Source organism: Amblyomma maculatum, unplaced genomic scaffold, assembly GCF_055883805.1.
Source record: "Amblyomma maculatum isolate TAMU_Amacu unplaced genomic scaffold, ASM5588380v1 scaffold_19, whole genome shotgun sequence".
Lineage (NCBI taxonomy): Eukaryota > Metazoa > Arthropoda > Arachnida > Ixodida > Ixodidae > Amblyomma > Amblyomma maculatum.
In genome coordinates this window covers 172,289-196,478 of record NW_028146744.1, presented here as the reverse complement: position 1 = coordinate 196,478, position 24,190 = coordinate 172,289, and the positions used below count along the sequence as shown (strand labels likewise).

Sequence of the window (24,190 nt, the reverse complement as noted above, 5' to 3'; positions counted from 1 at the left end):
CTCCAAGGGTTAACCGGCGTGCAGGTCTATCTTGACGATGTGCTGATAGCTGACAAGAGCCAAGATGACTCAAACCTGAAAGCAGTACTGCAACGCTTCAGGGAAAATGGCATTAAGCTGCGCGCTGACAAATGTCGCTTCGCCGAGCAAGCAGTTTATCTCGGTCACCGCATTGATAAAAACGGGTTGCACCCGGTTGAAAAGAACATCGACGCTATCAGACTAGCCCCTTCTCCGCGTAATGTTACAGAGTTGCGTGCATTTCTTGGGTTTATCACCTTCTACCATAAGTTTCTCCCTAACCTGTCCACCTTACTTGCGCCTTTGTATAAGCTACTGACGAAAGGAGCCAGGTGGATGTGGAGCGATAAAGAACAAGCAGCATTCAAACTGTCGAAAAAGGCTCTTTGCGCAGCCCCTGTGTTGACATATTTCAATCCGAAGCTCGAACTACTTTTGGAATGCGATGCCTCACCTCACGGTGTGGGAGCGGCACTTTTCCATCGCATTAATGGGGAAATGAGGCCCATCGGATTTCGGTCCCGGACCTTAACTTCGACCGAAAAGAAGTATTCTCAGATCGAACGTGAAGCGTTGGCTCTCGTTTTTGGTGTTTCACGTTTCCGGGACTACCTCCTTGGCCGGGAGTTCACACTGGTGACGGATCATCGGCCACTGCTCGGCCTTCTACGAATGGATCGTCAGACCCCCATCATGGCCGCCGCGAGAATACAAAGATGGGCTCTTCTGCTGGGAGCGTAAGCTGCTTTGCAAATCCGGAAAAATGATGGTTAGCGCGGACACCCTAAGCCGTTTACCTCAAACCTTGCAGGAAACGGAGACCGCACCGGAAGGAGACGCAGAGTTTGTCCTCGCCATCGACCAGTGGAACCAGTCGGCCATCACTATAGAAGAATTGCGGTCACTCACAGAAACGGACGTGGTACTAGCACTTGTCCGCAGGTACTTCCAGGAGGGTTGGCCCAAAGCATGTTGCTCCGGTAACACGGAGGTCTTGCATTACTACAAAAAACGACATGAATTATCTGTTCAGGATGGCCTCCTATGTGGGGACATCGTGTAGTAGTCCCCAAACAGGCACGCGGTAGACTGCTGATGATACTGCACGAAGCCCATTAGGGCGTCTGCACCATGAAGAAGGTAGCACATCCCAAATTTTGGTGGCCGGAGATCGACCGGGACATTAGCCGAATAGCCGATGAATGCAGAAACTGTGTCCAGGCTTTACCAATGCCTCCAGCACGTGAACCAGTAAACGGGCCAGCTACAGAAGAAAAATGGCCCCGATTGCACCTCGATTTCGCTGGACCTATCAGGGACAAAATGTTGCTGATCGTGGTTGATTCCCACAGCAAATGGATCGAGGCCCTTCCACTCTCGAGTGCAACGTCAAGCAGCATGGTAAACGCGCTGCGTACGCTCTTCAGCCAATTCGAGCTACCGCGCACTGTAGTAACTGATAACCGCACCCCCATTACTGGGTCGGATTACGCCGAATTCATGAACAGCAATGGCATTGCCCACATTCGAACACCGCCCTACCACCCACAAAGCAATGGGCTGGCAGAACGCGCGGTCAGAACGGTTAAGGATGGGTTAAAGAAGATGCCTGGCGTGGGTCTCTCAACCGCACTCGCACGAGTTTTGTGTCGATACCGGAATTCCCCAAGGCAGTCGAGCCTATCACCTTCAGAGTTACTGTTAGGTTATCGACTACGCACCAGACTTGACATGTGTTTTCCTCTCAGGAGCAAACCTGTCCAGAGCAGAGCAGCTACACCAGAGTCGGACGACGCCAGCGGGAATTTAGCTCCGGAGGACCCTGTACTGGTCCGTAACTACGGTGTTGGTGACAAGTGGACACCAGTTGTTTATGAGACCTCGGCAGTTGCAGTGTGTGAGGAACGCCATATTTTTTTATGGAATGTACCTGAGTTTAGGTTTCAGGTTTGTCTGGTCCTGTAATAAGAGCTTTTTCTCTCCATTATCTTTCCAGAGAGTTATGCCGCCGCTGCAGCGTGGACGAGGAAGGGGTTGTGTCAATTGTCTCGGGGGCTTTGGACGTTTGGGGAGAGTTAGGAGTGTTGGTTGCAGGCTTCCCTTCTGGGGGAGAAGCCTTTTGGGCTGTTGGCTCTGGGACCAGTGTGCCCTGTTTCTGCGATGGCAGGGCAGCTTTCACTGCTTCTGCCTGGGGCAGGGATGGCCCTGCCTGAGGCTTAACCTCAGCGGAGACCAAATCCTGTTGTGGTGTGCTGCCCCTATGCTCCACCACATTGAAATAGTTCGGTTTGGCTGTGAACAAAAAAGTCCCGTTTAACAAGATATCGCTGTCGTGCCTCTTTAAACCTTATGTTTTCATTGATTTTTATGGTAATGATGTCCTTTTCCTTCTTCCAAGAAGGACATGACCGTGAGTATGCGGCGTGTTCACCTGCACAGTTCGCGCAGTGTGGCGCAGCTTCACACTAGTCAGATTTATGTTGAGTTGAGGCACATTTTGCGCATGTTTGTCGGCCGCGGCAAATCTGGGAGCCATGACCGAATCTTTGGCAGTTGAAACAAAGCCTAGGGTTTGGGATGTAGGGCCGGATGTCTACTTTGATGTAACCGACTTCAATGGATTCAGGGAGTTTGCTAGAGTTAAAAGTGAGAACTATGTGCTTTGTTGGTATTTCTTGGTTGTTCTTTCGGATTTTGACCCTGTGTACACCGATTACATTTTGCTCGGAAAGACCTTCTAGAAGTTCTTCAGTGAGTGACAGGAAGTCAATCTCTGATATCACGCCTTGGACTGTGTTCAAGCACTGACTGTTATTGGGCTATCCCCAAATGCAGCAAGTTGCTGAAGGTTGCTGTACTGGAGTTTGCTTTGCAGCTCAAGCAGGAGATCCCCGCTAGCCAGTTTACTAACTTTGTATCCTGGGCGTAGTATGGTTGTGAGAGACCTAGATACTGTAAAAGGGGATATAAGCCGAGCTTGTTTGGAAGGGCTTTCACTGTGGATCACATGATATTTAGGGAAAGTTTCATGCTTTGCTGAAAAGAACTGGGCTGATACATCAGTCCGCATTTTCTTGGAAAGGAAATCAGTTTGTTTGGAGGAAGAAGCCATACATAATGGATGATGTTCGGCTGCGGTACCAGCCACCCACCATGGAGCCCAACGAGGGGACAGGGCAGGAATTGGCAGGCAAGTCCTGTCCACGTCAACTGTACACAGTAACTATAACCTAATATGGCGTAACTCAGGGTAGTCAGCCACACAAGGTTAACCCTCGCCGCCTGGAAGTAAGGAAAAACCAAGAAGAGAGTAGAGGACAGGAGAGTTGTAGGATAGAAGATAGGAACGTGAAAGATGAAGGGAAGGATAGGAAAAGGCGACTGCCGGTTTCCCCCAGGTGGGTCAGCCCGGAGGTGCCGTCTATGGGAAGCGTGGGCCAAAGTGGTGTGTTGCCTCCGTCGAGGGGCCTTAAAGGTTCAAACACTCGGCATCGGCTCAACCACCAGGATCCCCTTTTCCCCAGACACGACGATGCCACGCACGGCTAAGCGTGGGTGCTCGGGGTCCGTGGTGTCGCACAAAACACACAAACACCTGCTTTAACAGGTGCCCCCTGCGGGGGGAGGCCATGTTTTGTTGGGACCCCAGGTCTATTCCAAAAGAAAGTAAAAACAGAGTCTCTTATCAGACGCTGATTGTACTTGATTTTGTGCCTGTCTATTTTATAATGATTATTTTTTGTAATTTTAATGACATGTATAACATGTTACGACACTTCTGGTTTTCTATGCATGCAGTTGTGACAACGAGAGCAAGTGTGAGCGGGAGGTGCATGCAGTACTCGTCACTACTAAAGCGAGCAACCCCGTTGTACAGGAAGCCAGTGAGTTATCGATCCATAAAACGCACTGCGTCAAGAGGCAAGACGTCGCCGCCTGCTACGACCCACAGATGGATCCGAGACCCAAGACTGCACATACAAGGAGAAATGGAAAGCAGACTATGCCTGGATCATGGCCACCTCCGACGACAGCCGCTAGGAGCAAGGTAAAAGCAAACTATGAATAAACCTGCCAGCAGTTCTAACAGTTTGTGCGATCAGACCGAGCTATTTGAAGGTGGTTCGGTCAGGTGCCCATTCTTACGTAGGTATTGAGAAATTTGTTCATGTTCGAGCATTTTAATGTGATTTATTTCAAAACGATATGCATCTGAACTTCAACTTGCATCATGAACAGCAGTTTCTACTTCATAGATGGCAATTTAGTGCAAAAACAATTCACGTAAAAGTTGAATATAAACTATATTTCTCAGGCGGCATGCGTCAATGACACCCCCCCCCCCCCCCCCCGCGGTAAGAGTATGCCCAATTTCCCTAGCAGGAAGTTGTGGTCAGCCTATGCTGTGGACAAGAATTGCTCCTTGCACTTTGTCTCTGATTTCCTCCATTTGTTGAGGAATGTGCAGAACAGTTTGTTCAGCCCCCTATAAAAACTGCATGGTATGGATCCATGAGAAATGCCAGATAGATCAACAGAGGCATTATCATATAATGCACAAAGGAAAAAGCACCGTTCTAGCATGATGAGACTGTATGAGCAGTTCTTGTTCACGACGAAGCCTGGAACGACAAAAAATTCAACTACATTTTTCTCTCTTTTACACCTTCCTAGTGTCCGCTCGATGCTCTCGTATATTCTGATCTGCTTTTTATGTAGCAGGTTAAGCAGGTTTCAATACATGATCTTGCACATAAAAACCATCAGCTTGACAATACTGACAAAGGCGAAGATTTCCATTTGTGCACTCCTAAAAAGGTTTTCTCCTTTCAGTGTTATATTTTTAAATCCAACTTCTATAGCCCCATATTGGTGCTTCGCTTGCCTTATTCATGAGTGGACTCTATTCCTCCTGTAGCACCATCTTTGCTCGTTGCAGATCTGGAAACGAACTGATGCTGCTGACGACAGACTATTAACGTGATTTCAGAAATGAAGATGTCGAAGATATCCTTGTTAGGGACAGTTAGAGTTCCCGCTGGCCAATCTTTGAAGATCGATCATCTGCGCTGACGACCAGGACGTAATGCCTAGCTCGCGTGGTCATCCTGTGTTACACAAATGCAACGAGCACCTCAGGTTTTCCACGAAAAACGCTACGCTTTTCCTCAAGGGACACTGACGGTAGACGGCATGGCTCCTATATAACATCGAACAAACCTGGGGGGACTATCACTCTGGAGCAGACCAGGCAGCCGTAAGGTTGAGCAGATTTACCTTCTGTTTACCATTTGTGCAGGCAGCTTTGTTTGTATTTTAGCCACTCAATATCTAGCTCCTGGTCTGCTCCAAGTGTGCTTGGTTTTTTGTGTTTGTTTTTTTAGTGTTCTGTGGTGTGTATCTTGCAAACGAGTCCTACTGTGTATATGAAGATTACCTTTCCAGCCTTTTGCGCTCTGCGGCTGAACTACAAGTAATTTTTTTATCAGACTGGCCACTAGCTTATATAGCTATCGGCCGAAACAGTGCACATATTGTTATCGCAATAAAGTTCCCTCCCAAAACCAATCACGCAACTTCTTTATCCAGGTGTAACCACCGCTTGTGGCACATGCAGGACGTTCCTCTTAAGATATTACAGTTGATGAAGATGACGGTTTCACTGCAGTGAAGGAGGCTGCACCAGAACTTATGCAGCAACCTTAGACACCACCAGGAGAAACATCGGTGCAGAGCCTGGTCCAGTGCACCCATTACAGCCCAATGTTGACAAGACGTGTTGGCAACTTGCCTCCTTAACAAAAAGAGTGCGATGTCATACCATTGCTACCCAGGTACCAGAACATTTGTCTTGTACCAGCCTAAATCACCATGTTTAGAGAGATGTGTCAAGCCATTCTAGAGTTGTTTTTATTAATAAGAGCTGCATTACATAAAAGCAGAACTGGGAATTCATGAGCAGCATTATCAAAGACAACAGCCCATTTCCATAACACTATGGTGTAAAGCCAACAGATCTGTCGCCCTAGATGACTCACGCCGTTCTCAGTCGTCTATGGCAGAACACCCTACATCCCTCTCGACGCGCAGTTGGGCCTTCACCGTTAGACTACGTCACCAATTGACTCTGCCCAACGACTTCGTTACGCCCACCTCGACGCTCAGTGCAACCTTCTCACGGCTCATGCGCGTGCAGCATCACCACCACATCCCACCTTCCGGTTGGGTGACTTGGTCCTCGTTCGCCGCACCATCTGCACGACTGGCCCTTACACGAAGCTCATGCCCCGATACTGGGGCGCTTACCGTGTCGTTGAACGGCTCGGCCCCGTGACATACCACCTCGAAGACCTCCCCGAGCATAGACGATGCGGTGTGCACCACATTTTCACGGAGCATGTGTAAACATGAATCAATATGTCAACAGCGCCAGCATTGACTCCGACTTAGATATTGGGTCATCACCACTACTGTCGTCGCCAGCTGCCTCTCTGCATTCCCCACGAAACGCCAAGTAATAATTGGAGCGCCTGCAGCAGCTCACTGAAACTCCCCCCCCCCCCCCCCCCGGTGGAAAGATGTTACATGCACGCCGAGGAGCGCTGCGCCAGAAAAGGAAGAGGTGCAGGACGAGCGCGAGACAAGCGCGCGGCGCCAGCGCGAGGGTTAGAGAACAAAAGAAGAGCGCTGGGGTAAGTGGTGTTTGCCTGGTGTCCTCTGTTCTGTGTCTATCTCTAGGCGGGCACAGGGTCCCGCAACATTATATAACGCATTACAAGTTCTTCAATAAAATGACTGAAGGACAAATTTTGCAGCTTATGTGATGTGTCGCACTGAAACCAAACTTGTCAACATGCATGGCAGTTTTCTTGCCTCGCAGTGTTGAGTGCAAAAGCTGCCGCAGAAACAAAACGATCTCAGTTTCTGTGGGACGGAGCCACGAAGGAGGCGAGTATATCCGTGATGGTGCGGTTAACACGCTCCACGAGGCCATTGCACTGGGGATGATTGACAGATGTGGTGGAATGTGCAATGCCAAAGGAGCGGAGGGCTCGCTCAAATTCATGGGACAAACACGAGTATAAAAATCGATGTATCTAAATGCAGATAACTACGGATTTGCTGAAGGACGGGGGGATATCGTGTTAGAAAAACTGGCCACCTTGTATACGCAGTGCCTGATGTCATCGACGGTACCGGAACCATGGAAGAATGCAAACATTATCCTCATTCATAAGAAAGAGCACTCTAAGGACCTTAAAACTTACAGACCAATCAGCGCACTGTCTGTTACGTATAAGGTATTTACTAAGATATGCAGATGATACCACTTTAATGGCAGAAAGTGAAGTGGAACTCAAGAGACTTCTGATGCGCGTACAAGAAGAGAGTGAGAAGTTTGGGCTTAAACTGAACATTAAAAAGACGAAGATCATGGCGTCTTGCCCTATCAAGTCCTGGAGCATCAATGGACAAGAAGTGGAAGCTGTGACAGATTTTCTGTTCTTGGGCGCCAAGATTACCTCGGAGGGAGACTGCAGCCATGAAGTTAGGAGACGCCTTCTTACGCCTGCCTTCTTACCAATCTTCTTGAGATTATGAGAAATCTTGTGGATATAAGGTATTATTGCTACCTTATTTCGCTGTTGGACTTCAGCTGAAGGGCCTGTCATCTTCATTTTGTAGTTCTTTAACATTTTTCTAGCGACAGAAGAAAGAAGTTTCTGCGGGAATCCCGACTGCGTCAGCCTGCACACTTGAGCTGAAAAGCTATCCTGAAATTTATGCTTGCGTGACTTCGTCAAGGCGTTACTAAAACCAGATTGCACAATATTCCTTTTAACCAACTTTGAATGAGCAATACCATAAGCTAAAATGGGTTTCTTGCTTCTTGGTTCGAACGCCCAGCAAACATGATTAGGAGTGAAAATAAGTCTTGGCTCGAGAAAACAAATGGAATTATTGTCTGGCACTTCGTGGGTCAGCTCAAGTGGCGCCATTGTGTTCGCAAACACGGTCAGAACTTGAGGTACCCGACTTAAAATGGTTTCATTATTGCAACCTAAGATAACTAAGTAATCATCTACGAACTGGAAGATCTTTAAAATGCATGAGTTATCAAAGCTTTCATTAAGAGCTCTGTCATGCATGCCGAGGTAAAGGTCACTGAGAACTGGGGCAATGCATGATCCTATACAGATCCCCTGCCTTTGTATAAAAAGAGACCTATTCCAATCTGCAAAGGTTGATTTGAGGTAAACCGACAACAATTTCAAAAAACCATAAACAGTAATGGCTGTCCAAATATGGCGCCGTGGCTTTTCAGAATAAGTGCGGCATTAGTGTTGATGGTTTTTTGGAATTGTTGTCGGTTTACCTCAAATCAACCTTTGCAGATTGGAATGGGTCTCGTTTTATACAAAGGCAGGGGATCTGTACAGGATCATGCATTGCCCCAGTTCTCAGTGACCTTTACCTCTGCATGCATGACAGAGCTCTTAATGAAAGCTTTGATAACTCATGCATTTAAAGATCTTCCGGTTCGTAGATGATTACTTAGTTATCTTAGGTTGAAATAATGAGACCATTTTAGGTCGGGTACCTCAAGTTCTGACCGTGTTTGCGAACACAATGGCGCCACTTGAGCAGACCCACGAAGTGCCAGACAAGAATTCCATTCGTTTTCTCGAGCTAAGACGTTTTTTCACTCCTAATCATGTTTGCTGGGCGTTCGAACCAAGAAGCAAGAAACCCATTTTAGCTTATGGTATTGCTCATTCAAAGTTGGTTAAAAGGAATATTGTGCAATCTGGTTTTAGTAACGCCTTGACGAAGTCATGCAAGCATAAATTTCAGGATAGCTTTTCAGCTCAAGTGTGCAGGCCGACGCAGTCGGGATTCCCGCAGAAACTTCTTTCTTCTGTGGCTAGAAAAATGTTAAAGAACTACAAAATGAAGATGACAGGCCCTTCAGCTGAAGTCCAACAGCAAAATAAGGTAGCAATAATACCTTATATCCACAAGATTTCTCATAATCTCAAGAAGATTGGTAAGAAGGCAGGCGTTCACGTGGTCTTTTCAGCCCCGCACCGCCGATCAAGACTTTGTCGCATGGTCAACAAAACGACAAAGAGAGATAATGGCTGCACCACGAGGCACAAGAATCCCGCCGTAACATGCGCAGAAGGGCTTGTATACTCCATCCCTCTATCTTGTGGCAAAGCATACATCAGCCAATCTGGCCAATGTATTATTCATCTTTAATGGAGCATAGCAATGATTTTTCAGGGTCATCATACAAAAACCTGCCAGCACATTGTCGCACATGTGACCGCAATAGAAAATGCTCCCGTCTTTCAGAAAACGACCCTTCTAAACCGATCCCATAACAAGCTTACACGCGAAATAGTGGAAGTCGCTTTGATTGCTAAGCACAAGGATCAATGCGTCAGCACATCCTCAGTTTTCCTTTCGAACAAAAAAATTGCTCTTCTCTCTGATTGTGCTTGATTTTATCTTTGATTTTATTTGTACTCTTTACATGCCTTCGTTTTATACATTTTGAATTGCAGTCCGTCATATTGTTTAATTCATTGTTGTTTTTTTGTTTTGCAGTGTTAATTGTTGGCTTTCAATTTTGTTTCAACATTTGCATCTCTCTCTCTTCTTTTTTCATGTTTAACTTACTTATTATTTTTTGTCCATCTCATAAGTTTCTCTGCGGTTTTTTAAACAAGTTCTAATATAAAAAATGTTTTCTGCGCATCCACCTTTTTTAGCCATTGTTGCTTGTTAAGGACTGGGAATTTTTGTTAATTTTTCACGCACTTTCCCTACGGCCACGATTATCATGTTATGTCACTGTACCATGTCAATCGTGTGTTAAGCATTTAGATTTATCCATTTTTTATACTCGTGTTTGATTTTGTTGCACCTTTTTCGCCACGTGTAGATTTTGTTCCTCTAGTGGGTGTTTCTCTGTTATATATATGACATGGTTGGCTGATTTCCAAAAATAAAGTCGCAGTTCAGTGCCTCTGCATCTTACGTGTTCCTCCGTCTTCGTCCTTGTCCGGCTACGCGCTGCAATAACTATGGAAAACCAACTAGCCCGACAGCTTGTCCTCTTTTTATTTTTTGTTCACAAGAAACTATGGGTGATGTGTATATGACCTACATGTAAAACAAATAAAACGACCTTGATAAAATGTTCATTATGGCAGCACAATATCCATTCTAAAGTGTTATGCAGCTTTTCCTTCATTTTCCCAAGAAAGCTGCCAATAAGATCTTAGTGTGCTACTTACCAATTTCATGCAATGGCAAGTTCACATTTTATTTCTATTGTTCTCGCTTGTGCGACACACTTCTGATCCCTCTTTCCTCGTATGCCAATGCGACTAGGAACCTAGCAAAATAATATAGCATGCTTTCGTGTCATGCACGTGCGTTGCCCAGAGGTGCAGACTAACCATTGAAGAACCAATCAGGGATCGTGCATGAATATGCCTGCAGGCAGCCAAATGTACAATTGCTTCGTGACGTTTCTCGCGTAGCAAGTGAATGGGACAGCATGGCTTCAAGCTTCATGAAACTGCAAAGTGCCATAATTGCATCATCCAATCTTTCACTTCCTAAAATCTCATCTTAGGTATATGTTAAAATTTGTTTTCGTGTGCTTGAAAAACTCATTGAAACACATAAATTTAGGGGCACACTGGTCTCGAGGGTGCAATAAAAACCACAATTCGAATTTTAACTATCAGGTTTCTAAACTCTGTAAATATTTCAGGTGTAATATGAATTTATAGGAAGTCTGGAAACTAACTTTAAGTCAGTGTTTACACTAAAATAGCCCATTGTCATAATATAACGTATGCTTTCCGTTCCCTGCGCACGTTAGCTGCGGTCTTCGTCTCGTTTGGAAGAGTACATCTTCGTTTCAAATTACATGCTCCAGTGTATAGTTTGAATCATTGGCTCGATAGATAGCAAAAGAAAACAAGCACATGTTCCTATTCACTGCCTGCCACACTATACTGAAAGGAACCCTGCATCTCTCACCATCTGCTGCACAAGTCGACGTCGTGCCCCAGGATGCCATCTTGTCTAGTACCTTCGGCCTTGGACACTGGAGATTCCGCAACAATGTGCTGCCGACGAGAAAGCATGTGACGCTGCATAAGTATAGCAAAACGTCATTGATCGGTAATGTTAGAAATGTGCCTTTGTGTTGTGAGACACAGAGGAAAAGCATATTCCTGTGCCAAGTGACAGCGTCAAGAAAACGGGACCAATTAGGCAAGCGGGCCCATCAAGTAAGAAAAGTTGCAGTGTGGTCGGACCCGTCATGATACAACACTTTTGATGCCTTTTGATATGGAAAATGAAAAGACTAGAGCTGACATGAAACTGTGGGATTTGGAATTAACACCGGTAATGAAACGTAAGGCCAACTTAGTCCCCAGCGATGTCGCTGACCATCTGCTTAATCCCGACGAGCTTTGCGTTGGTTTGCAATGAGTTGCTCAACCGCCTGTTGAATGGGAAAACAGCTAGGTACGATAGTGGTGGTCTGCAAAAAGAGCTGAGAACACAAAGTGCAACACGTTTGGAAGTAGAGTAAGAACCGTTTGGGGCGATCGAGAATACGACCTCACTTTTATGCTTTTCAAGACGTGTGATAACTGCTAGGACAAGAGATCAGTATGGAGTATGCTGCGTGTTGAAGAAAAACAAATAAATCTTTTAGCTGCGAACATTCTGGCTGCGTCCACAATGCAAATTACTAGACCCAATAAAAGTTTTTCAGTACCTTCACTGATAAAAATTTCTCGCGTGGACAACCACAAAAACATGGAAGAACACCATAAAGAAAAACCTGACACCTGCCACGGCGCGCTCCGCTACGGAAGTGGAAGTGCAATGCGCGAGAGTTCACCAGTTTTCCATCTATGTAGCCTTGTCGTATGATGGGCATTGGATGACTCGTGGATTCATTCACACATCAGAGCCACCCCAAAGTACTCTAAAGACATCACCAGTGAAGACGGCTAGGATGCAAACACAGAGTTGTTCGCCAAAATGTTCGCCGTCAGAGTACTTCAACGCTACCGATGAATCTCCTGTGTTGGCCCCTCTGCATGCTCTCCCCAGTCAGCACTTGGCAGCATGTGCATGGTTGTACTGCAGAAGTGGTGACATTTTTTGAGCGGAATAATCTTCGATTACATCAAATGGACAAACAAGGGGGTTTTGCTGTGCTACCGGCTGGGCTCTTTGAAGAGAAGGCGACAGTTGCAATTACAAATAACTTTGTTAAAGTGAAGGAGAAATCAGCAGATCAAAAGCTATTGTGTTATGTAATGATTAACCACCTACAGTTGAAACACAATTAATGCTCTCTTGGAGGCCATGTTTTGTTGTTGTTGTGTTGGGTTTAGTGGCGCATAAGCAGCTTAGGCTATCATGCGCCAACATCAAGGTTAAGAGTGTTGCATTTATGTAATTTAAACTTACATTCTGTTTAGAACGCTTGCTTCTATTAAAAACCTGAAAACCCAGGGCAAATCAATGAGCGAATTTTCACCTAAAAGCAACGCCGGATGAAGAGGAATGTGTTATTTGTAAAACTGCGTAAAATGTTTTTTTCTTAGTTGTTCAAGATGTCTGCATGAGATTAAAATGTGGGTGACTGTTAGCTCGTGTCCGCATGAATCACACAGGGGCTTATCCTGTTTAGTTAAAATGACGCTGTGTTAAATGTGTGTGTCTTATGCAAAGACGGCATAGAGATACTTTGGAACGTTCAAGGTGGGTGCTCGATTTCCACTCTTCTATCACAGGCTTTATGACGTGTATTTTGTTATTTGTTTCAGTGTTCCAAGTCGACTGCCATTTTTGTATCAGCTTACTTTGTATCAATTTCATGCAGTCTTGAGATGGTACCTGCACTTCTTTTATTTTCTTGTCTCGAGCTTTGGCAGTGCACATATCTGCTTTTTCATTACCTTGAATTCCTACATGACTGGGAACCCAGCAAATTTTTATGCTTCGTCCTTCATCTGTAAGTGTTGCTATGCTGTGTATGATGTTTCCCAGAATTGGTATAACTGCGTTTCTTGTGTGAAGGACTGTGACTATACTTAGGAAATCTGTGTAAACAATGCTTCTGCTGAGGTTTTCTTTTATTATTTTCTCTATGGCAACAGACACAGCATAGCATTCAGCAGTAAAGATGGACGCGCACTGTGGAAGTCATTGTTTTTTCCCATTCACTTTGAACAACTGCGCTTCCGACATAATGACCTGTTTTCGAGCCATCCTTGTAAAGGTCTGTGAAGCTACTGTACTTTTCTTTCAGCTGAAGGAATTCTTGTATGATGAGCTCTTGTGGGGTTATTGTTTTTTGGAACTGTGTGAGAGGTTGCAAACTGCAGGGACCAGGTACCAAGGAGGCAGAGGGTTAGGTCTTTTGGCAATACTAGGTAAACAATCCGGTAGCTCAACCTCTTGACACATTTGCTCAAATCTTAGGAGCACTGCTCTCGCTGCATTGGGTTTGTTGGTGAATAGTGTTCTAGAAGGGCATTTAGTTACTAGGGAATAGCAGATATGCTTTGGCAGAGATCTGATTTTAAATATATGGGCACATGTAAGTGATGTTCTGATTTCAAGAGGAGGTTCATTTGTTTCCACAAGCAGACTCGATACAGGAAAAGTTCGGTATGCTCCACATGAGAGTCAAAGTCCTTTGTTATGTACCTGGTCTAGTTTTTTTAAGTATGATGGTCTAGCTGACCCATACACTATGCAGCCATAGTCTAAGGAGGAGCGTACGACAGATCTGTAAATGTGTTTAAGGCATGTCCTGTCAGCGCCCCAGTGTTTACGGGAAAGAACCTTTAGTATGTTTAGAGATTTGGAAGCCTTTTTCTTCAGGACATTTATATGAGGAAGAAAGGTGAGCTTTTTGTCAAAAGTTACGCCTAGAAATTTGTGTTCGTTTTGACCGGTAATTTAGTTTTGTTCAGGTGTAGAGTAGGATCTGTCTGTAAGCTTCGTTTGAGAGAATAGAACAGCCACAGTGCTATCGCCATCTATGAACCGGCAACGGCACCAATCGATACTATCGCCATCTATGAACCGGCAACGGCACCAACCATTTCATTCTTTCTTTCCTTCTTTCCGCTCACCCCTCTGACTATATAATACCCCTTGATCTGGAAATAAACCGTCGTACTTTTGGCCTGGCTACGCTGTCAGATGCATCACTCGGGAGCGGCGTTCCCATTGACTACGCCTTTCCAACAGTGGCGTTCCCATTGACTGCGCCTTTCCAAAAGTGGCGACGAGGCTGAAGCAAGAATATCGGGCCCAGGACAGCGCCAGACATGGGTTACAAGCTACCGGACTTCGATGAGGAAGACGATAAGTGGCAAGCTTACCTGGTGAAAGTAGAAGCGTACTTTGAGGCCAAAGAAATCTCAGCTGATGCAATGAAGAGGGCTTTACTAGTAGCCGCCTTGGGACAAAGACCGTTCAAGTTTTATGCAGTAAAGTAGCGCAAGCAAAAACAAGTTCGTTGAGCTACGACAAGGTAGTCGAGACCTTGAACAGCTACTATGATCCTACACCAAACGAAATAGCAGAAAGTTTTAAGTTCTTCAACCGCTATCAGAAAGAAGAAGAATCCGTGCAGGAATTTATTGTCGCTATACGACAAATAGCACAGAACTGCAATTTTTCGTCTATGCTAGAAAGAATGATCAGAGACCGCATCGTGTGTGGCGTCCGATCAAAGAGTTTTCAAAAGCAGCTTCTGGCAATAAAAGACCTGTCGCTAAAGGAAGCAGAGGCACTACCTGCAGAAAGCGCCGAACTAGATTCGCGAGGCATAACCGGCGAGGCTCGGGATCCAAACGTGTTCAAGATAACTCATCGGCACCAATCAGCGATACGAGGGCAACCGCGAACGCAATGCCAGTGCTGCGGTAACTACGGCCACAAGACTGCAGTATGTCACTTTAACAGACGGCAATGTTTCAAATGCAGACGATACGGGCATCTAGCGAAGATGTGCTCAGCGGCCGACAGCGTTAACAGAACTGGTACCATGGAAGCACAGAAGCAGCAGGAATCGGAAGACAGTTGTGTTGTGTTGTGTTGTGTTGGGTTTAGTGGCGCATAAGCAACTTAGGCTATCATGCGCCAATTTCATGGTTAAGGGTGTTGTATTTATGTAATTTAATCTTACATTCTGTTTAGGACGTTTGCTTCTATTAAAAACCTGAAAACACAGGGCAAATCAACAAGCGCATTTTCACCTAAAAGCAAAGCTGGATGAAGAGGAATGTGTTGTTTGTAAAACTGTGTAAAATGTTTTTTCCTCAGTTGTTCAAGTTGTCTGCATGAGATTAAAATGTGGATGACTGTTAGCTCGTGTCCGCATGAATCACACAGGGGCTTATCCTGTTTAGTTAAAATGAAACTATGTGTTAAATGTGTGTGTCCTATGCGAAGACGGCATAGAGCCACTTCTTTGGAACGTTCAAGATGGGTGCTCGATTTCCACTCTTCTATTACAGGCTTTATGAGGTGTAGCTTGTTATTTGTTTCAGTGTTCCAAGTGGACTGCCATTTTTGTATCAGTCTACTCTGTACCAATTTCATGCAGTCTTGAGATGGTATCTGCACTTGTTTTATTTTCTTGTCTCGAGCTTTGGCAGCGCACATATCTGCTTTTTCATTACCTCGGATTCCTACATGACTGGGCGGAAGACAGTGATAGCAGTACATCGCAGATATGGTCCCTCCGTACGGCGGCGCAGACGCTGCTACCGCCCATTCAGAAAACATTCACACGGAACGGCGTTGACCTAAAAATGGACACTGATACTGGATCCCCAGTCTGCGTCATTTAAAAAGCTATTTATGACAAACATCGCAATGAATGGCCTCCGCTCGCGAACTCGCCGATAAAGTTATCGTGCTATCTTGGAAAGCTACCAGTGCTGGCCGTCATGAACATGAACGTGCGTTATCAAGCGACTACAGTGGAATGCAATCTGGTGGTGTTAAACTGCAGAGGCTCCAGTCTTTGTGGCCGGGATTTATTGCAGAAACTGAAGGACACCGGAATGACTCTCCTGCACGTAAAGGCGCAGACTAACGTGGCCAGCACGGTTCCGCCAGCTGCCGATCAACCTGCCGGGGAAATTCTGAACAGCTATGCAGATCTTTTCGGCGAGGGCACCGGACTCTTGAAAGGCCCGCCAGCACGGATTCATCTCAAAAGCGGAGCAACCCCCAAGTTTTTCAAAGCAAGGAAGGTTCCTTTTGCGTACAAAGAAAAAGTTTCACAGGAGTTGGATAGGCTTACGGAAGCAGGGATAATATCGCCTGTACCATATTCGGAATGGGCCACACCCATTGTTCCCGTCTTGAAGGACGGCTCAGTGCGCCTTTGCGGAGATTTTAAAGCCACACTAAAACCTGTGTGTGAGATTGAGCAATACCCGCTACCAGTTATTGACGACATGTTTGCCAATTTAGCGGGAGGAGAACGGTTCAGTGTGCTAGACCTGAGAGACGCCTATAGCCAGGTAGCATTGGACGAGGAGTCGCGGAAACTGGCCGTCATCAACACTCAAAAAGGGCTATACTGCTACAATCGGCTACCATTTGGAATCTCTTCTGCGCCAGCAATCTTTCAGCGGAAAATTGAATCCGTGCTCCAAGGGTTAACCGGCGTGCAGGTCTATCTTGACGATGTGCTGATAGCTGACAAGAGCCAAGATGACTCAAACCTGAAAGCAGTACTGCAACGCTTCAGGGAAAATGGCATTAAGCTGCGCGCTGACAAATGTTGCTTCGCCGAGCAAGCAGTTTATCTCGGTCATCGCATTGATAAAAACGGGTTCCACCCGGTTGAAAAGAACATCGACGCTATCAGACTACCCCTTCTCCGCGTAATGTTACAGAGTTGCGTGCCTTTCTTGGGTTTATCACCTTCTACCATAAGTTTCTCCCTAACCTGTCCACCTTACTTGCGCCTTTGTATAAGCCACTGACGAAAGGAGCCAGGTGGATGTGGAGCGATAAAGAACAAGCAGCATTCAAACTGTCAAAAAAGGCTCTTAGCGCAACCCCTGCGTTGACATATTTCAATCCGAAGATCAAACTACTTTTCGAATGCGATGCCTCACCTCACGGTGTGGGAGCGGCACTTTTCCATCGCATTAATGGGGAAATGAGACCCATCGGATTTCGGTCCCGGACCTTAACTTCAGCCGAAAAGAAGTATTCTCAGATCGAACGTGAAGCGTTGGCTCTCGTTTTTGGTGTTTCACGTTTCCGGGACTACCTCCTTGGCCGGGAGTTCACCCTGGTGACGGATCATCGGCCACTGCTTGGCCTTCAACGAATGGATCCTCAGACCCCCATCATGGCCGCCGCGAGAATACAAAGATGGGCTCTTCTGCTGGGAGCGTAAGCTGCTTTGCAAATCCGGAAAAATGATGGTTAGCGCGGACACCCTAAGCCGTTTACCTCAAACCTTGCAGGAAACGGAGACCGCACCGGAAGGAGACGCAGAGTTTGTCCTCGCCATCGACCAGTGGAACCAGTCGGCCATCACTATAGAAGAATTGCGGTCACTCACAGAAACGGACGTGGTACTAGCACTTGTCCGCAGGTACTTCCAGGAGGGTTGGCCCAAAGCATGTTGCTCCGGTAACACGGAGGTCTTGCATTACTACAAAAAACGACATGAATTATCTGTTCAGGATGGCCTCCTATGTGGGGACATCGTGTAGTAGTCCCCAAACAGGCACGCGGTAGACTGCTGATGATACTGCACGAAGCCCATTAGGGCGTCTGCACCATGAAGAAGGTAGCACATCCCAAATTTTGGTGGCCGGAGATCGACCGGGACATTAGCCGAATAGCCGATGAATGCAGAAACTGTGTCCAGGCTTTACCAATGCCTCCAGCACGTGAACCAGTAAACGGGCCAGCTACAGAAGAAAAATGGCCCCGATTGCACCTCGATTTCGCTGGACCTATCAGGGACAAAATGTTGCTGATCGTGGTTGATTCCCACAGCAAATGGATCGAGGCCCTTCCACTCTCGAGTGCAACGTCAAGCAGCATGGTAAACGCGCTGCGTACGCTCTTCAGCCAATTCGAGCTACCGCGCACTGTAGTAACTGATAACCGCACCCCCATTACTGGGTCGGATTACGCCGAATTCATGAACAGCAATGGCATTGCCCACATTCGAACACCGCCCTACCACCCACAAAGCAATGGGCTGGCAGAACGCGCGGTCAGAACGGTTAAGGATGGGTTAAAGAAGATGCCTGGCGTGGGTCTCTCAACCGCACTCGCACGAGTTTTGTGTCGATACCGGAATTCCCCAAGGCAGTCGAGCCTATCACCTTCAGAGTTACTGTTAGGTTATCGACTACGCACCAGACTTGACATGTTTTCCTCTCAGGAGCAAACCTGTCCAGAGCAGAGCAGCTACACCAGAGTCGGACGACGCCAGCGGGAATTTAGCTCCGGAGGACCCTGTACTGGTCCGTAACTACGGTGTTGGTGACAAGTGGACACCAGTTGTTTATGAGACCTCGGCAGTTCCAGTGTACGAGGAACGCCATATTTTTTTATGGAATGTACCTGAGTTTAGGTTTCAGGTTTGTCTGGTCCTGTAATAAGAGTTTTTTCTCACCGTTATCTTTCCAGAGTTATGCCGCCGCTGCAGCGTGGACGAGGAAGGGGTTGTGTCCATTGTCTCGGGGGCTTTGGACGTTTGGGGAGAGTTAGGAGTGTTGGTTGCAGGCTTCCCTTCTGGGGGAGAAGCCTTTTGGGCTGTTGGCTCTGGGGCCAGTGTGCCCTGTTTCTGCGATGGCAGGGCAGCTTTCACTGCTTCTGCCTGGGGCAGGGATGGCCCTGCCTGAGGCTTAACCTCGGCGGAGACCAAATCCTGTTGTGGTGTGCTGCCCCTATGCTCCACCACATTGGAATAGTTCGGTTTGGCTGTGAAGAAAAAAGTGCCGTTTAACAAGATATCGCTGTCGTGCCTCTTTAAACCTTATGTTTTCATTGATTTTTATGGTAATGATGTCCTTTTCCTTCTTCCAAGAAGGACATGACCGTGAGTATGCGACGTGTTCACCTGCACAGTTCGCGCAGTGTGGCGCAGCTTCACACTAGTCAGATTTATGTTGAGTTGAGGCACATTTTGCACACGTTTGTCGGCCGCGGCAGCTCTGGGAGCCATGACCGAATCTTTGGCAGTTGAAACAAAGATTAGGGTTTGGGATGTAGGGCGGGATGTCTACTTTGATGTAACCGACTTCAATGGATTCAGGGAGTTTGCTGGAGTTGAAAGTGAGAACTATGTGCTTTGTTGGTATTTCTTGGTTGTTCTTTCGGATTTTGACCCTGTGTACACCGATTACATTTTGCTCGGAAAGACCTTCTAGAAGTTCTTCAGTGAGTGACAGGAAGTCAATCTCTGATATCACGCCTTGGACTGTGTTCAAGCACTGACTGTTATTGGGCTATCCCCAAATGTAGCAAGTTGCTGAATGTTGCTGTACTGGAGTTTGCTTTGCAGCTCAAGCAGGAGATCCCCGCTAGCCAGTTTACTAAATCTGTATCCTGGGCCTAGTATGGTTGTCAGAGACCTAGATACTGTAAAAGGGGATATAAGCCGAGCTTGTTTGGAAGGGCTTTCACTGTGGATCACATGATATTTAGGGAAAGTTTCATGCTTCGCTGAAAAGAACTGGGCTGATACATCGGTCCGCATTTTCTTAGAAAGGAAATCAGTTTGGAGGAAGAAGCCATACATAATGTATGATCGGCTGCGGTACCAGCCACCCACCATGGAGCCCAACGAGGGGACGGGGCAGGAATTGGCAGGCAAGTCCTGTCCACGTCAGCTGTACACAGTAACTATAACCTAATATGGCGTAACTCAGGGTAGTCAGCCACACAAGGTTAACCCTCGCCGCCTGGAAGTAAGGAAAAACCAAGAAGAGAGTAGAGGACAGGAGAGTTGTAGGATAGAAGATAGGAACGTGAAAGATGAAGGGAAGGATAGGAAAAGGCGACTGCCGGTTTCCCCCGGGTGGGTCAGCCCGGAGGTGCCGTCTATGGGAAGCGTGGGCCAAAGTGGTGTGTTGCCTCCGTCGAGGGGCCTTAAAGGTTCAAACACTCGGCATCGGCTCAACCACCACGATCCCCTTTTCCCCAGACACGACGATGCCACGCACTGCTAAGCGTGGGTGCTCGGGGTCCGTGGTGTCGCACAAAACACACGAACACCTGCTTTAACAGGTACCCCCTGCGGGGGGAGGCCATGTTTTGTTGGGACCCCAGGTCTATTCCAAAATAAAGTAAAAACAGAGTCTTATCAGATGCTGATTGTACTTGATTTTGTGCCTGTCTATTTTATAATGATTATTTTTTGTAATTTTTATGACATGTATAATGTGTTACGACACTTCTGATTTTCAATGCATGCAGTTGTGACAACGAGCAAGTTTGAGCGGGAGATGCATGCAGTACTCGTCACCACTAAAGCGAGCAGCCCCGTTGTACAGGAAGCCAGTGAGTTATCGATCCATAAAACGCACTGCGTCAAGAGGCAAGACGTCGCCGCCTGCTACGACCCACAGATGGATCCGAGACCCAAGACTGCACATACAAGGAGAAATGGAAAGCAGACTATGCCTGGATCATGGCCACCTCCGCCGCCAGGAGCAAGGTAAAAGCAAACTATGAATAAACCTGCCAGCAGTTCTAACAGTTTGTGCGATCAGACCGAGCTATTTGAAGGTGGTTCGGTCAGGTGCCCATTCTTACGTAGGTATTGAGAAATTTGTTCATGTTCGAGCATTTTAATGTGATTTATTTCAAAACGATATGCATCTGAACTTCAACTTGCGTCATGAACAGCAGTTTCTACTTCATAGATGGCAATTTAGTGCAAAAACAATTCACGTAAAAGTGGAATATAAACTATATTTCTCAGGCGGCATGCGTCAATGACACCCCCCCCCCCCCCCCCGCGGTAAGCGCATGCCCAATTTCCCTAGCAGGAAGTTGTGGTCAGCCTATGCTGCGGACAAGAATTGCTCCTTGCACTTTGTCTCTGATTTCCTCCATTTGTTGAGGAATGTGCAGAACAGTTTGTTCAGCCCCCTATAAAAACTGCATGGTATGGATCCACGAGAAATGCCAGTTAGATCAACAGAGGCCTTATCATATAATGCACAAAGGAAAAAGCACCGTTCTAGCATGATGAGACTGTATGAGCAGTTCTTGTTCACGACGAAGCCTGGAATGACAAAAAATTCAACTACATTTTTCTCTTTTACACCTTCCTAGTGTCCGCTCGATGCTCTCGTATATTCTGATCTGCTTTTTATGTAGCAGGGTAAGCAGGTTTCAATACATGATCTTGCACGTAAAAACCATCAGCTTGAAAATACTGACAAAGGCGACGATTTCCATTTGTGCACTCCTAAAAAGGTTTTCTCCTTTCAGTTTTATATTTTTAAATCCAACTTCTATAGCCCCATATTGGTGCTTCGCTTGCCTTATTCATGAATGGACTCTATTCCTCCTGTAGCACCATCTTTGCTCGTTGCGGATCTGGAAACGAACTGATGCTGCTGACGACAGACTATTAACGTGATTTCAGAAATGAAGATGTCGAAGATATCCTTGTCAGCAACAGTTAGAGTTCCCGCTGGCCAATCTTTGAAGATCGATCATCTGCGCTGACGACCAGGACGTAATGCCTAGCTCGCGTGGTCATCCTGTGTTACACAAATGCAACGAGCACCGCAGTTTTTCCACGAAAAACGCTACGTTTTTCCTCAAGGGACACTGACGGTAGACGGCATGGCTCCTATATAACATCGAACAAGCCTGGGGGGACTATCACTCTGGAGCAGACCAGGCAGCCGTAAGGTTGAGCAGAGATTTACCTTCTGTTTACCATTTGTGCAGGCAGCTTTGTTTGTATTTTAGCCACTCAATATCTAGCTCCTGGTCTGCTCCAAGTGTGCTTGGTTTTTTGTGTGTTTGTTTTTTTAGTGTTCTGTGGTGTGTACCTTGCAAACGAGTCCTACTGTGTATATGAAGATTACCTTTTCAGCCTTTTGCGCTCTGCGGCTGAACTACAAGTAATTTTTTTATCAGACTGGCCACTAGCTTATATAGCTATCGGCCGAAACAGTGTTTGCACATATTGTTATCGCAATAAAGTTCCCTCCCAAAACCAATCACGCAACTTCTTTATCCAGGTGTAACCACCGCTTGTGGCACATGCAGGACGTTCCTCTTAAGATATTACAGTTGATGAGGATGACGGTTTCACTGCAGTGAACGAGGCTGCACCAGAACTTACGCAGCAACCTCAGACACCACCAGGAGAAACATCGGTGCAGAGCCTGGTCCAGTGCACCCATTACAGCCCAATGTTGACAAGACGTGTTGGCAACTTGCCTCCTTAACAAAAAGAGTGCGATGTCATACCATTGCTACCCAGGTACCAGAACATTTGTCTTGTACCAGCCTAAATCACCATGTTTAGAGAGATGTGTAAAGCCATTCTAGAGTTGTTTTTATTAAAAAGAGCTGCATTACATAAAAGCAGAACTGGGAATTGGTGAGCAGCATTATCAAAGACAACAGCCCGTTTACATAAAACTATGGTGTAAAGCCAACAGATGTCGGCCTAGATGACTCACACCGTTCTCAGTCGTCTATGGCAGAACACCCTACATCCCTCTCGACGCGCAGTTGGGCCTTCACCGTTAGACAACGTCACCAATTGACTCTGCCCAACGACTTCGTTACGCCCACCTCGACGCTCAGTGCAACCTTCTCATGGCTCATGCACATGTGAGAGTGGCCAATGTAGCATCACCACCACATCCCACCTTCCGGTTGGGTGACTTGGTCCTCGTTCGCCGCACCATCTGCACGACTGGCCCTTACACAAAGCTCATGCCCCGATACTGCGGCGCTTACCGTGTCGTTGAACGGCTCGGCCCCGTGACATACCGCCTCGAAGAAATCCCCGAGCATAGACGATGCGGTGTGCACCACATTTTCACGGAGCATGTGTAAACATGAATCAATATGTCAACAGCGCCAGCATTGACTCCGACTTAGATACCGGATCATCACCACTACTGTCGTCGCCAGCTGCCTCACTGCATTCCCCACGAAACGCCAACCAATAATTGGAGCACCTGCAGCAGCTCACTGAAACTCCCCCCCCCCCCCCATGTTACGGTGCCTGCCGAGGAGCGCTGCGCCAGAAAAGGGAGAGGCGCAGGACGAGCGCGAGACAAGCGCGCGGCGCCAGCGCGAGGGTTAGAGAACAAAAGAAGAGCGCCGGGGCAAGTGGTGTTTGCCTGGTGTCCTCCGTTCTTCTGTGTCTATCTCTTGGCGGGCACAGGGTCCCGCAACATTACATAATGCATTACAAGTCCTTCAATAAAATGACTGAAGGACAAATTTTGCAGCTTATGTGATGTGTCGCACTGAAACCAAACTTGTCAACATGCATGGCAGTTTTCTTGCCTCGAAGTGTTGAGTGCTAAAAGCTGCCGCAGAAACAAAACGATCTCAGTTTTTGTGGGACGGAGCCACGAAGGAGGCAAGTATATTCGTGATAGTGCGGTTAACACGCTCCACGAGGCCATTGCACTGGGGATGATTGACGGATGTAGTGGAATGTGCAATGCCAAAGGAGCGGAGGGCTCGCTCAAATTCATGGGACAAACACAAGTATAAAAAATCGATAAATTAAATGCCTAACACAGGATTGACATGATACAGTGACATAACATGATAATAGTGGCCATAGTGAAAGTGCGTGAAAAAGCAACAAAAATTCTCAGTCCTTAAAAAGCAACCATGGCTAAAAAAGGTGGATGCACAGAAAAAAATGGTTTATATAAGAACTTGTTTAAAAAACTGCAGATAAATTTATGAGATGGACAAAAAATAAGTAAATTAAACATTAAAAAAGAAGAGAGAAAGATGCAAATGTTGAAACAAAATTGAAAGCCAACCAACTGACACTGCAAAACAAGAAACCAGCATCGAATTAAACAATATGACTGACTGCAATTCA

The 24,190-nt window shown here is 46.5% G+C and overlaps 1 protein-coding gene across 6 annotated transcripts in view; it reads right to left on the bottom strand.

Annotated features, from left to right (window-relative positions):
* The window catches only part of LOC146171553 (uncharacterized), a 576,153-nt gene that overhangs the window by 501,665 nt on the left and 50,298 nt on the right, over positions 1–24,190 (bottom strand). For 3 of the 6 annotated variants that reach the window (XR_014702811.1, XR_014702814.1, XR_014702813.1), the window contains exon 3: positions 11,086–11,198. The gene's annotated coding sequence lies outside the window, so the exon portion shown is untranslated. The remainder of the gene's footprint in view (positions 1–11,085; positions 11,199–24,190) is intronic. The other 3 variants (XR_014702815.1, XR_014702812.1, XM_084586418.1) reach the window with 1 other exon arrangement.